This window comes from Pteropus medius, unplaced genomic scaffold (genome assembly GCF_902729225.1).
Source record: "Pteropus medius unplaced genomic scaffold, Ma_sr-lr_union100, whole genome shotgun sequence".
NCBI lineage: Eukaryota > Metazoa > Chordata > Mammalia > Chiroptera > Pteropodidae > Pteropus > Pteropus medius.
In genome coordinates, this window is record NW_024344240.1 from 24,925,015 (window position 1) to 24,937,859 (window position 12,845).

General features: G+C 40.9%; 1 protein-coding gene across 3 annotated transcripts in view; it reads left to right on the forward strand.

Annotated features, from left to right (window-relative positions):
* The window catches only part of CACNA1C (calcium voltage-gated channel subunit alpha1 C), a 611,706-nt gene that overhangs the window by 288,195 nt on the left and 310,666 nt on the right, over window positions 1-12,845 (forward strand). The gene's annotated exons all lie outside the window — the stretch shown is intronic.

A 12,845-nucleotide genomic window follows, 5' to 3' on the forward strand; every position in this document is an offset into this window, starting at 1 on the left:
CACCCCTCTCTCTCTCTCACTCTCTCTTCCTCTCTCTCTCTCTTTTTTCATCTTTGGTATATCCACTGCAGAAAGAGACATAGGAATTTATATTCAACTAACCTGTCTTGGCATGTAATTACATTGCCTTTTAAATCTCATTATTACTCTTTCCATTTATTGGACCCAGAGACTTACGGACTTCCTCAGGGGCACACCTAGTAAGTAGCAGTACCAGGAATTAACTGTGGTCTCTAAATTCAGTGCCCACAGTCTAAATCTCATGAACGTATCACTAATAAATGCCAATTTTGTTGGGAAGACTGAAATTGCATATTAAGAAAACGTTCGAAAAGAAAAAAGTACTAAAATATGAAATTCTAAGTGCACTTCTGGAAGCTGTGCACTCCAGGTTAACCACGAAGTGATGGGCGGCTGTGGGTGCGAGAGCAGTACACTCACCCACTTGGCTGTCCTGTGAGATCACCTCTCGGGAAATATTTAGAACCGATGCCCACTCTCTGACTTCCTCAGCAAAGGGCCACAGTCACATTCCTCGCTGGGCGGTGCAGCAATTGTTCTTCTAGACCCCCGGAGGCTGCGGAGGCAAATTCCTTCCCAATTTCCCTGCCTCTTCTGCTGTCCTCTATTCCCTCTGCTGTCTTCTCCCTTTCTTCCTGCTCCTTGGAGAAAATAGGTCTGCCTCAACCACTGAACTCTGTCCCTCCTTGCATTCTACTCTGTCTCACTTCCCTTTCTCCTTCCTCCCCACCTGCTGATTTTTCGTATCATACTCTCGAGGTGTTGCAACACTTAAAAATCTTCTTCAAAGTGACTTTGTGCTTATGATGAACAGATGTCGTTGTCACCGGGGTTACTGATGACCCACCCCACCACTCACACGCCTCCTCTTGACTCTCTGGCTCCCACGTTCCATTCTGTTTCTGCCACTGACTCCATTGCTGAAACCCAGCCTGCCCTGACTTTCCTCACTTGGATCAGCTGGGAAGCTCAGAAGTCTCTCATGGCTTTCTGGCCAGCCATCTGGGGGATCTTCAGCCCTGTGGACACACCTTGCTGCTTCAGCAAACACCCAGGAAACTTTTGGGGTGTGTTACCATGGAGACAATGGAGTCTTTCCTGTAGCCCCTGCCTTAGACTTTCTTATGCAACCTGCCCTCTTTCTGGATTGCCGTGGTGCTGCAAGGAGGTTTCTTAAATTAATCCTGTCAAAATAGCCTTCGAATTCTTTTGGAGCAGGGAATTTTATCTCTGAACCTAGACTGTTCAAGGGAAGAACTGGGAACAAAGACAACTCAGGAGGACTGGAGGGAGCTTGGAGAGCATTTAGAGGAAAGCGTGGAAATGATTGATGGGCTGGAAAATGGGACCATGGATGAGAGGTGAGAAGAAGGGAGGGTAATTTAACTGGGAGATGAGCAGGCTGACAGGTGACCTAGTAATAGGCTTCAAGTTTGTGAAGGGTTAGGATGTGGAGGCAGGTGATTAGTTGGCTCCCTGTTACCACCAGAGAAAGAAAGATGCTTAAAGGGGACAATAGGGGAGCATGAAGTGCAGGAGGAACCTCTTACCACAGACTGTGTAAAGCAGCGAGGAGTGGGTCATGGGATCTCCTACCAGTGAGACAGGCACTGAGGTGGTGAAGGAGCCTTGCCCATGAATCATCGAGGACAGAGGAGCCCATCACTTGTCCTCAGATTAGTACCTGGATGGCAGCAGTGGCATCTCCAGGCACGTGTTAAAAATACAATTTCCTGGGCCCCGCCCAGATCTCCCGGTTCAGAATTTCTGGGAGGGAAGTCCAGGAGTCTATTTTTAACAAATTCACCCATTGGAGTCTCATCGAAAACCAAGGGCTGATATATGGAAACACCTCCCCAGATACCACTCGTTGTCCCATTTGTCATCCACCAAGCTTTTTCACCATCTAGAGCCCAAGCCACAGCTGCCCAAGCGGCTCTATCTGGTGTCCACACTGGCTGCAGCGGGCCCCCATGCGGATCACAGCTTCCCACGGCCCCGAAGAACCCCTGTGCCTCTCCTTAGACAGAAATACAAAAGTGTTGGAGAAAACGCCCATCTCACATTCTTGATCTTGACTTCACTCAGCAACATCTGAAGTCTTCAGTAGCAGCTTTGTGGTGTTTTCCAATACTGAGAAATTTCCCCCAAAGCCCCACTGCTGGCCCAAAGCAGCTAGAGTAGAAGGAGCCTGGGAGCTCAGAGCCTGTGTCTCTTTGCTTGTGAGCAGGCCATCACACCTCTCTGGTCATAGTTTCTCTCCTTGGAATTGGAGGAGCCTGGAAGGACCATTTCCAAATTCCTTCCAACTCCAATTTTCTGTCTCTGCTGGCGCTTTGAAGAGTTGCAATGCTTGACAAGATCTTGAAGAGTATACAATCTTAGATGCAGTGCAGTATTTCACACTGGAACATTTTAAATTCTGTAATTTCTTTTTCTTTCTCCATCATCTGTCTTGGGGGAGTTGGGGTGCATAAGGAAGAATACACTACTATGCCTGTATCCAGTTAGCTCAGCGTATGTGTGAGCCTGCTGCTCACCACATGGGACTATGGATGAGCTTTTCTTATATTTGATGGCAGTGTACCAAACCACAGATCCTATCCTCTGGCCTTGGGACAGTTTTTATATGTTTTAAATGTGGAGCCTGTAATCAAAGAGTACTGTTCGTGGGAGAACAGAAATGTTGGGATGGGGAGGTCAGAGGTCATTATTTTGTAGCTTTATTTGCTTTATCCTGCTGAGTTCCAGACTGCAGTGATATCAAAAAGAAGAGGGAGCTCCAGTGGTGATTATTAACTTTGCTTCTGAGTTATCGGAGACCAGCCACATCCTGTTGTTTAAAAAGAATAATAAATTTTAGTATAACAAAAATTGCTAGTTGTCTACCCCAGCATCTAATCTAGGCTTCCTCCTTAGTAACTGAACCCTGATTTTCAGCTGGGCATATTGCGACCTAGACTAAAAACACTAGATTTTCTAGTCTCCTGTAAGATTTGGTAGCAATTTCTGGCCAATGAGAGCCATAAAGTACTGTATGCTATAATTTAATGAAGGCTCCTTAAAGAAGAGAGATGAGCCCTTTTTCTTCCTTCCTTACTCCTTTCTGCTTCCTATAATGCAGCTGTAATGGCTGGAGTCCCAGCACCATATTGGACCATAAGATGGAAGCCAACCATTGAAAGATGAGAGTTTGAGTCTCGATAACCATGGAGCCGCCATCCCAGCCCATTTCCTTGTAGATGGCTTTATTTGAGAGAAAAATAAAGCCACCGTTAATTTTGTTTATTAACCAAATCTTGACAGTCAGATATAGATTCTAGGTGAGCTGGCATAGATCATGAGAGTGAAGGTCAAAAATAAAGGGCAGCCTTGTTAGCAGATGCCACAGCTGAATTGTTCTGAGCAGTAGACTTTTGATATAGCATGAGAACGGACACAGATTTTAAAGTCAAACCGGGTGTGACATCTCGCCCTGCATCTGATTAACCATGACCTTGACCAAATATTCTCTTGAGTCTCAATTTCCTCATTTGTAAATTAGAATAATAATCTCTACCTCACAAGCTATTCATACCTATTAGATACCATACTTATAAGGTGTCTTATTTAGTACGTAGCACATTGTATTTAAAAGTGGTGGCTCAGTGTGTATGTACGCACATGTCCGTCTGGCCTCAGATGCTGTGCTATCTCTGGGGTTTATAGATAAATTCAGTATACCTTAGTGGTCACTCTCAGCCTGGTTGAAAGTATTTTAGTGTCACAGTCAGGGGCCCAAGCATAAAGCATGTACATGTGCATGTGTACATACCATGATGCAGTCTTGGGAGGTGGTGACGTGGGCATCAGAGACTGAAGGGTGCTCTCTCAGAGTGGGGCTCAGGCTGCTCACTTGGGTTTGCTACTTGTTTTGCCCTCACCTCTCCTTTGTTCCTCTGAATCTCTTCTATTTTTATGACCCATTGACATCCTTTCTCTGCCATGGAGCCATCCAAGCTGATCGAGCCACTCCTTGACATTTTACTGAGTTTATTTTAAGACCACACTATTCAGGGCTTAACTTATTTTCCTACTGCAGTGCATACATGTGTGTGTGCCCATGTGTGTGTGTGTGTCCATCCTCTCCTGCTGGACTATCATCTTCTTAAAGGCAGAGACCAGATATTATGATTCTTTTTATGTGAAATATATGGTAGATGCTCAGTATTGTCATTGAGAAAGCAGAGTTTTACAGGTTAAGATGGCTTTTTTCTATGAGAGCTATGATCAGGCCTGTGGTCCTTCTCTGTCTCTTGTGGATGCAGATAGTGTAATGAGGCGGAGAGGGAATGAGTAAGCAGGGCGAGGGACGCTCCACTCAGGCACACACATCACCTGGCCCAGACTCTGGGCCCAGCAGCAGCAGTGGCAGCTTTGCCGGGCAAACACGGGGACTTTCTCCTCCCTCCCAGTTGTGAACTGAGTGATAAATGCTTTCCCACCCTAAGGAAATCTCTATATAAGAGAGGTTCCTGAGTAGTATTCCATTGTATATATGTACCACATTTTTGTCCATTTATTCCTTGATGGACATTTAGGCTGTTTCTGTATCTTGGCTATTGTGAAGATTGCTATTCAGAATATTGCTATTTGTGGAAACGTGGATGGAAAATCAGATGGAAAAGGACAAAAACTATGTGATTTCACTCCTATATGAGATATCAAACAAAAAAGAAACGAACAAAACAAAACAAAAACTAACTAATAGATACAGACAATGGATTAGAGATCACCTGAGGGGAAAATGAATAGGGGAGGACAAAATGGGTTAAGGGAGTCAAATGTATGGTGATGGATGGTAATTAGACTTTGGGTGAGCACACTGTACAGATGTCGAACTATAATGTTGTACACCTGAAACTTGTATAATGTTATTAACCAATGCTACTTTAAAAAAAGAAAAAAGAAAAAAAGAAAGAAATTCCATCATCGAAACCCTCCCAGTGGCTGTAACACACTCTTACTCATGCAGTAATGGCCCGGCAGTGAGTAGGCACCAAGCAGCCCAGGTGAACTGTCTCCTACTGTCAGGACTGAACTCTTGAAATCCCACATGGTCATATGTCAGCTGTCAGAGGGACTACAGCCCTCACCCCAGGAGCTACCCCTGACTCCTTGCCCCTTGGTCATGCCCTCTGCCTGGCTAGCTCACAGCTTGTCTGTCCTCAGGATTACCTTGAGGATCAGGAGATAAGCCACGTTGGCGGGCTTCCAGTTCTCCTAGAAATCCACCTTGGCTAATTCGATAATACACTGGGAAGATCTTGGAAAACAGTAGAATAATCCTTTTTTCCTCCTCTGTATCATTTCTATAATCTTAGTTTTATAAATCCCCCATCATTTTGACCTGGTTCAACTAATACCACATAGTCCATTCCACATAACTTAGTAACCTGTACTTACAAAACCAGTTAGAGCTGTCTGAGGAGGTGTGGATGATCTGGTTCCTTCTCCTTTCTTCTCTGCGAATTCTGTCCTAGTCTGCTTGGGTGCACAGTGGAGTATTTACAAAGTGCCCACTGTGTGCCCAGCCTGGGTTCCTCTCCTGCCTTCCCATCTTCCTGTTTTTCAGCCTCGTCTTTCTTTCTTCCTTCTGGAGGGGATCTCTGAGTAAGAGCAGATATGATGTGCATTTGGGAGTTGAGGAAGATAACCTGAGAGTTCTCTATCAGCCTGAGAGCCCTTATCTTCCCAAGCATCTTGGTGAGAGTGGAAGCGTGTACCAAGTTTCTACGGGGGTGGAGGTGGGGGATGCAGAGTAAAAAAGGCCCCTGCATTTCACGTGAACTGCCAGTCAAGTGCCGTTTGTGTGATTCCAAAGTTACTGACATGCCCTGAAGCCAGGAGGCTGGCTCCAGCACCTGTTCCGTGCCTGTCCACAACCAGGACTCAGAGCTTTGAGTGCTAGGTTATCAAAGAGTATGAGGGAGTCCTCAAACTCCTCGAAGGGCAGCCGTAAGTCATTAGTCAGCTGTCCCAGCCCCAGCCCCAGGGTCGATGCTTCTGGTATGAGTCTCGGAACTCAGTGAGAAGCTAGATCAGAGTGAAGGCTGATACCCCACCCCACCCTCATTTTAACTCTTTTTCTTCCATAATGGGTGTAATCTAAAGGTCTCTAGATAAATACATGTAAGAATAAAGAAAATAAATTAGAAATGTTAATGCGAAAGGGATAGTGTAATTTTTATAGGCTTCTCTGCTTATTAGTATGTGATTCAAGACTGGGCAGTGGCAATCATGGAGCCCAGCTTCTTTGTGAGGTGCAGCTCCAGTAGAAGAGATTGAGAGTGACACTGGATGTTTCAACGCAGGCCTGCGTTGTTATATAAACCCATAAACCTGAGCATCGTAGCCTGTTGCAGACCTAACAAGGAACAAAAGAAGGAATAACTTAAGTTATGTTGTGGAGATGTACCACAGATAGCCTGTATAAACAAAGGTATGAATAATGATTTCTTAATACAGTTCATAAAATAGGTGCAGAGCCAAAATAGTCCTGTCTTCTGCTAAGAGCCTCATTCAGCTAAAAGCAGAGCATCTAAATATATTCTTGCCGTGGATTACTGGGAGTTCCAACTCTCAAAAAGAAAGGGGAGCAGCAATAGAGACTGCCATGCTGGGATTGATTCTCACCAAGGACAAAGAACTAGTTGGAGTGAGGATATTGTTGAGCCAAGTGGCCAGTCATTCTAGGGTTCCTACTCATAAAAGGAGAGACTATTACACATAACACAACTCACCGATATCAGGAAAGAATGTTTCAGAAAATGCAGAGAAGAGAATGGTCTTGTAATTCCATGAGAGTCTCTGGCTCAGGAAGAACCGAACAAGCAGAGGCTTGTGGAGAATGCCGAGACACCACGTGGGCTCCTGCAACGACGATGACAAGAAGGAGAATAAGGAAGCTCTGGGCCTGTATCAATGAGAATGGCCGACAGACGAGCAGCTGTACAACAAATATGGTTACAGAGGAAGTGAATAAATGTATTTACAATATCTGCCTGTCTTAAAGGATTAAAATCTGTCTTGACTAATTTTATCCTAAGTAGGGAGAGAACTTCTGACAGTTTCTTAGAGCTTCTGACAGTAATTCTATTGAAATCATGGAGTGTCTATAGGGGCCAGCAAAAGCAAACAAATTTTATTTTGTAAAGTCCAGAGGCTCTAGAAGAGTAAGTCTGATGTTACTCTCTTGCAGATTCATAGAATAGATTCCCTAAAAGATGGCATATGTGTACTTTAGAAAGAAATCAATAATTTTAGGAACACATCAAATTAATTGGATTTTCTTTTTTTATGGGGTTACTAGGCTTAGCTCAAAAGAATATTTAAGATAGTGCTGATTTCGATAAGGTATTTAGGGACATCTGTCATGAGTTTTTTGTGAAAAGTATTGAGAAATAGGTTTGCAATTTATTGGCCAACTCTGATCAAGGAATGTGGGTTAACAGATTGATGTCAGAGAGGTCTCCAGTTCAATGCAATGGTGCTCGGGCCTAGTCAGTATGGCTACTGTTGAAACTGCTAAAAGGAAACCTATCAAATTTGTTGAAGACACAAAATTGAAATAGATGACTAATGCCATGAATAGAAAACAATATTTACAAGGTTCTTACTGGCTTCTTATGTAACATGGCAGGAAACCAACATTCTGGATATGCTTCCTAAGAACTTCCAGATAAAATGCTTATAAATATACCAACACATTTAAAATTGGCAATCACATGATAAATTATGGAGCATTAAAGAGCATACATCAAAGAACAAGAGGAATTCTTACCAGTGGGAGTGGATGGATTGAGAGGCACATTCTTGGCCTGCATTCCACATGTCTATCTGCTGACAGTCCCCAAAGAACTGGATTGTTAAATAAGATGTAATTCAGATGGAAAGGTATTATAAAGACATATTAAGATGTGCAGCATCTCAGCAATAAACCATTCATGTCCTCCTCCGGAGACAATGAATCAATGAATACTAATGTTCCAGGTGACTGAAATGCACTGAAATCAAGGACTCTAGAATAGTGTAAAATGGACCAATGTTGAACTTGAAACCAATTAAATCGACCTAGGGCATAATAATTAAGAGCACAGGCTCTGGGATCGGAGAGACCAGCAAATGAATCCCAGCTCTGCTTCTTTCTAATTATAGGACTGTGCAGGAGTTATTTAACCTTTCTGAACCTCACTGGAAAAGTGGGATTTCTATAAGGATTAAGTAGTAATGTAGGTAAAGTGCTTGATGTGGTTCCTGGCACATAGCAAGTATCCAATAAATTATAGCTCTTATTGATCCTATTAATAAAAATAGTAATTAGAATTTATTTTTTAAAATACTATTTTGTGGTTGCAAAATAGTAATTAGAATTTATTTTTTAAAATACTATTTTGGTAAGTAATCATATGATAAGAAACTGCATATGTAATAAAAGATTAAATTAATAACGACAAGGAAATAGTAGGTACTGGAAGAAAGCAGGTATTACATGTATTTAAAATAAATTAAATATACTTGGGTCTTAATGAAGGGGATCATGAGTTTTGTTTTAGACTTTTTGAATTATGCAGCAGAAGTTTCTGCTGCATATATGTATATTAATTATAAAGGTTAAAAATCAGGTTTTCTACTTCCAGAAACACCAAGGGGCTAAAAATAAAGCATAGTCTATGAAAAAAATGAGAAAATAAACATACACAAAAATAGCCAGAAGCATAAAACAAAGTGGCAAAAGTGAGGTCAAGCATATCAACAATGATGAAATATGTAAGTAGGTTAAATGCTCTTATTATCACAAGTCTAAGACTCTCAGATTTAGCTTAAAAATTAAACCCAACCGTATTCTGTACAAGAGACAAATTAAAAACAAAGTGATTCAGAAAGGCTAAAAATAAAATTAATAATATAGGAAACAGTATAAGAGTAGATTTGATAAATATATCAAGTAGCTGATACTATGAAAAAAAATTAGGTTGGCCTCTGGAAATTTTAGAAATAAAAAATTAATAAGGAAATATAGTAACATAAGAAGATTTTAAGGTTAAGAGAATGAATGCTATTTATAGTTGTATGCTAAGATATTTGAAAATCTCAATAGCTATTTTAGGAAAAATATAAATTTCAACTTTAGATAATAAGTTCCAAAACAGAAAAAGTTAATTTATATAATGAAAGTAGCATTATCTTTACAAAGATGTCACACACACAAAATTTACAACAATCTTACATATGTACACAGATGAAAGAAAAATTGAATCCAATGGATATAACTGGGTAGGATATATCCAATAAACTCAAGGACTACTTGATATTGGGAAATTTATTGCTGTAATATATTTCATCAGTAAGTCAACTAAAAAATAATGTAGCATGTAATAAAATTCAATATCCATTTTAAATAAAACTCTTAGTATATATTAGAAATAGAATGATACGTAACGTGTTAAAGAATATCTCAAAACAACAGCAAACATTTAATGATGAAATCTTGGAGGCATTTCCTTTAAAGTCAAGAACAAGGAAGGGATGAGCACTAGAACCATTGCTACTTAGCATTGTGAAAAGTTTAAACTAGTGCAACAAAGCAGGAAGCGGAAAGGAGATCAAATTGTCAATGTTTGCAAACAGTATGATTATAGTTCTAGCAAATCTAACTCAAAATGGTTAGGATTAATAAAGGCACCAAAAAAAAGTGTCTAGATATGACATACGGGTTTTAAAAACCGATCATGTATCAAAAATTAAATACGGGTGGGGGCAACCAAAATGGCGTAGATAATAGAAGCTCTGTTCATCTCTCTGGCGACCAAGTCAAAGTTGTGACGGAAACAAGGAGCAGCAGCAAGGAAAAATCGCCTGGGATCTTGATGAACAAACCATACAACTTGAGAGAAATCCAAGAAATCACCCTGCAACGGCAGAAGGTAGGACAGGGCGAGGATGCCGGGCTGCCGGATCTAGAGTGGCAGAGTGAGACGGAGGCTGTGGCAGCAGCAGAAGCCTCTTAAAGGGGCCGGGTCTGCGAGCGGATTTTCGCGGTGATGGACCTGCTTGCTCTGATCACCAGTGCCGATTCGGCTGTGCACAGGGAGCACCAGGGACTTACAGGGAGACATTACTGGAGTGAGGGCCAAGGCGACACTCTGTACAGAAGTGCCAGCGGTATCCATTGTTTCCTGTCAAGCCCTCTCCTCTCTCAGTGTGGGGACACAGCACTGCCATTGCCATGAGGTCATCAAACTGGATAATAGAGGTCACTCCGCCCAGGAGATTCCCTGAAACCCCGCCTCCCCCAACTCGCAGCTCCATCCAAGTCACATCCAGGTTTATCCTCAGCGAGTCAGGTGCTCCTTGTTGAGCAGCTCCTAGACTCACACTGGAGGCAGCTGGCTTTGGTTTCTGGTGTGGCCTTTTGAGGCAATTATAAGCACAGCATTTGTGGATTGCTTGCTGAATCTTAACAGGTGGCCCTGGAGGGGCAGAGGCTTGAGCTAAATTTGGCTATAGCTGAGCCCCTCTCAGGACTGTGCCACTGGACACTTACTTCACAAATCCACACTAATAAGACTGGGAGACTTAGGAGCTTTGCTTAGTGCATAGAAACAGACATGGAAAGGCAGCCAAAATGGGAAGACAAAGAAACAGAAACCATATGAGAGAACAGAACAGAGATCCAGATATAATAGAGTCAAGTAATCTAACAGATGCAGAGTTCAAAACTTGTTATAAAGATGCTCAATGAACTTTGATTAAATTCAGTGAGAACTTCACCAAAGAGATAAAATGCATAAAAATGGAAACGGAAATTGTAAAAGGGAACCAGTCCGAAATGAAGAACACATCATTATCTGAGATGAGAAGTATATTAAATGGAATAAACAAAGGAATAAACAGAGTGAATAAAGGAAAGGATCGAATGCCCTATCTAGAGAATGGGAAAGCCAAGGACACTCAATCAAAATGGCAAGAGATAAGATGCCAAGACTATAAAAATAATTTAAGGAGCATATAGAACACTATTAAGGGTCCAAATATCAGTCTGATCAGCATAACTGAAGAAAAATCAAGATGTTGAACAACTGTTTGAAGAAACAATGATGGAAAACTTCCCTAACCTGGTGAAGGAAATGGACATAAAACCTCAGGAAGCTCAGAGAATTCCAAAAGTCAGGATCCTTAGAGGCCCACACCAAGACACATCATAATTAAAATGCCAAAAGTTAAATACAAAGAAAGAATATTGAAAAGCAGCAAGAGAAAAACAGATAGTTACTTATAAGAGAAAACCATAAGACTGGCAGCTGATTTCTCAAAAGAAATTATGCAGGACAAAAGGGCTTGGCAAAAAAATATTCTACAGGATGAAGACCCAGGATCTACAACCAAGAACAATTTATCCAGCAAAGCTATCATTTAGAGTTAAAGGCAGATAAAGAGCTTTCCAGACAAAAAATAAACTGAAAGAATTTATTACTACCAAGCCCGTATTATAGGAAATGTTGGAGGGACTTCTTTACAAAGAAAAAACATGTATCACAACAAGAATAAAGAATGGTAACAACTACATTCCTATCAATAAGTACCTTAAATGGAAAAGAATTAAGTGCTCCAACTAAAATAGTAGATGAGTGGAAAGGAAAACAAGACCCCTACATGTTGCCTATAAGAGACTCACTTCAGATTAAAAGACACAGACTAAAAAGAAGGGGATGGGAAAAGATATTGCTTTGATGGAACTAGAAGGTATTTAAGTCAGACAGAGAAAAATAAACGCTATATGATTTCACTTATATGTGGAATCTAAGGAATAAAAAGAACAAACTGATCAAAAACTCACAGATACAGTGGAAAATTTGGTGATGGACAGAGGGGAAGAGAGTTTGGGGGCCTGGAAGAATGGGGTGAAGGGTTAAAGAAGTACAAATTCGTAGCTGATGGATGGTCACAAGGATGAAGAGTATGGCATAGGGAATGCAGGTAGCATTAATACATTGGCTAGGTGGAGGGTTGGGGAGGGAGGGAGCAATTGTGGGCGGGGGGTACCGTTTTACGAACTATATAGATGTCTAACCAATGTACTATATACTTGTAACTAATTAAAATTTTAAAAATGTTGATAATGTAAAAAAAAATTAAATACATGTGACTGTATGACAAAATTAAATTTAACTGAAAAATATGGGAGAACAGTTTGAAATAATGGAAACAATCATATTTCTATAGGAAAGGCTGAACATTATGAAGATGCCAAATCTTTCCAAATTAATTCATAACTTTAATTCCAATCAACAGTCCAGGGTGTATTTTAGGGGGAAAGGGGCAGGAAAGAAGGAGGGTACTTGACAAAAATAATTCTAGTGTTTATCTGGAAGAATAAACAGGCAAGATTTACCAAGAAAGACATGTAAAGAACACTAGTGAGGAAAAGATCCTCTCCTATGTGAAAAAAATGTAACAAATGTGGAGGTTTTTTTGAGTCTAGAGCTTAATGAAATAGTTAAACAGAATAATATAGGTAATGGAATCCACAGTCAGAGCAGTAAAACAAAACAGCTAAGAAACAAACTCTAGTAATGACATTTGCTGGTGTATAAAATAAAATTTTGAAAAGAAATGAGTCCAAAATAACCTTGTGTGCAAATAGTACCATTTTCCAAGTAGAAGGCCAGAGCCCTAAAATAATGGATCTGTTTAAAGGCAGAAGAAAATTTGCATCACCCTGTTTTTAAATAAGCCTCACTAGTAAAAGGGAAATGCAAATTAGGACAAGATGCCATTTTTTA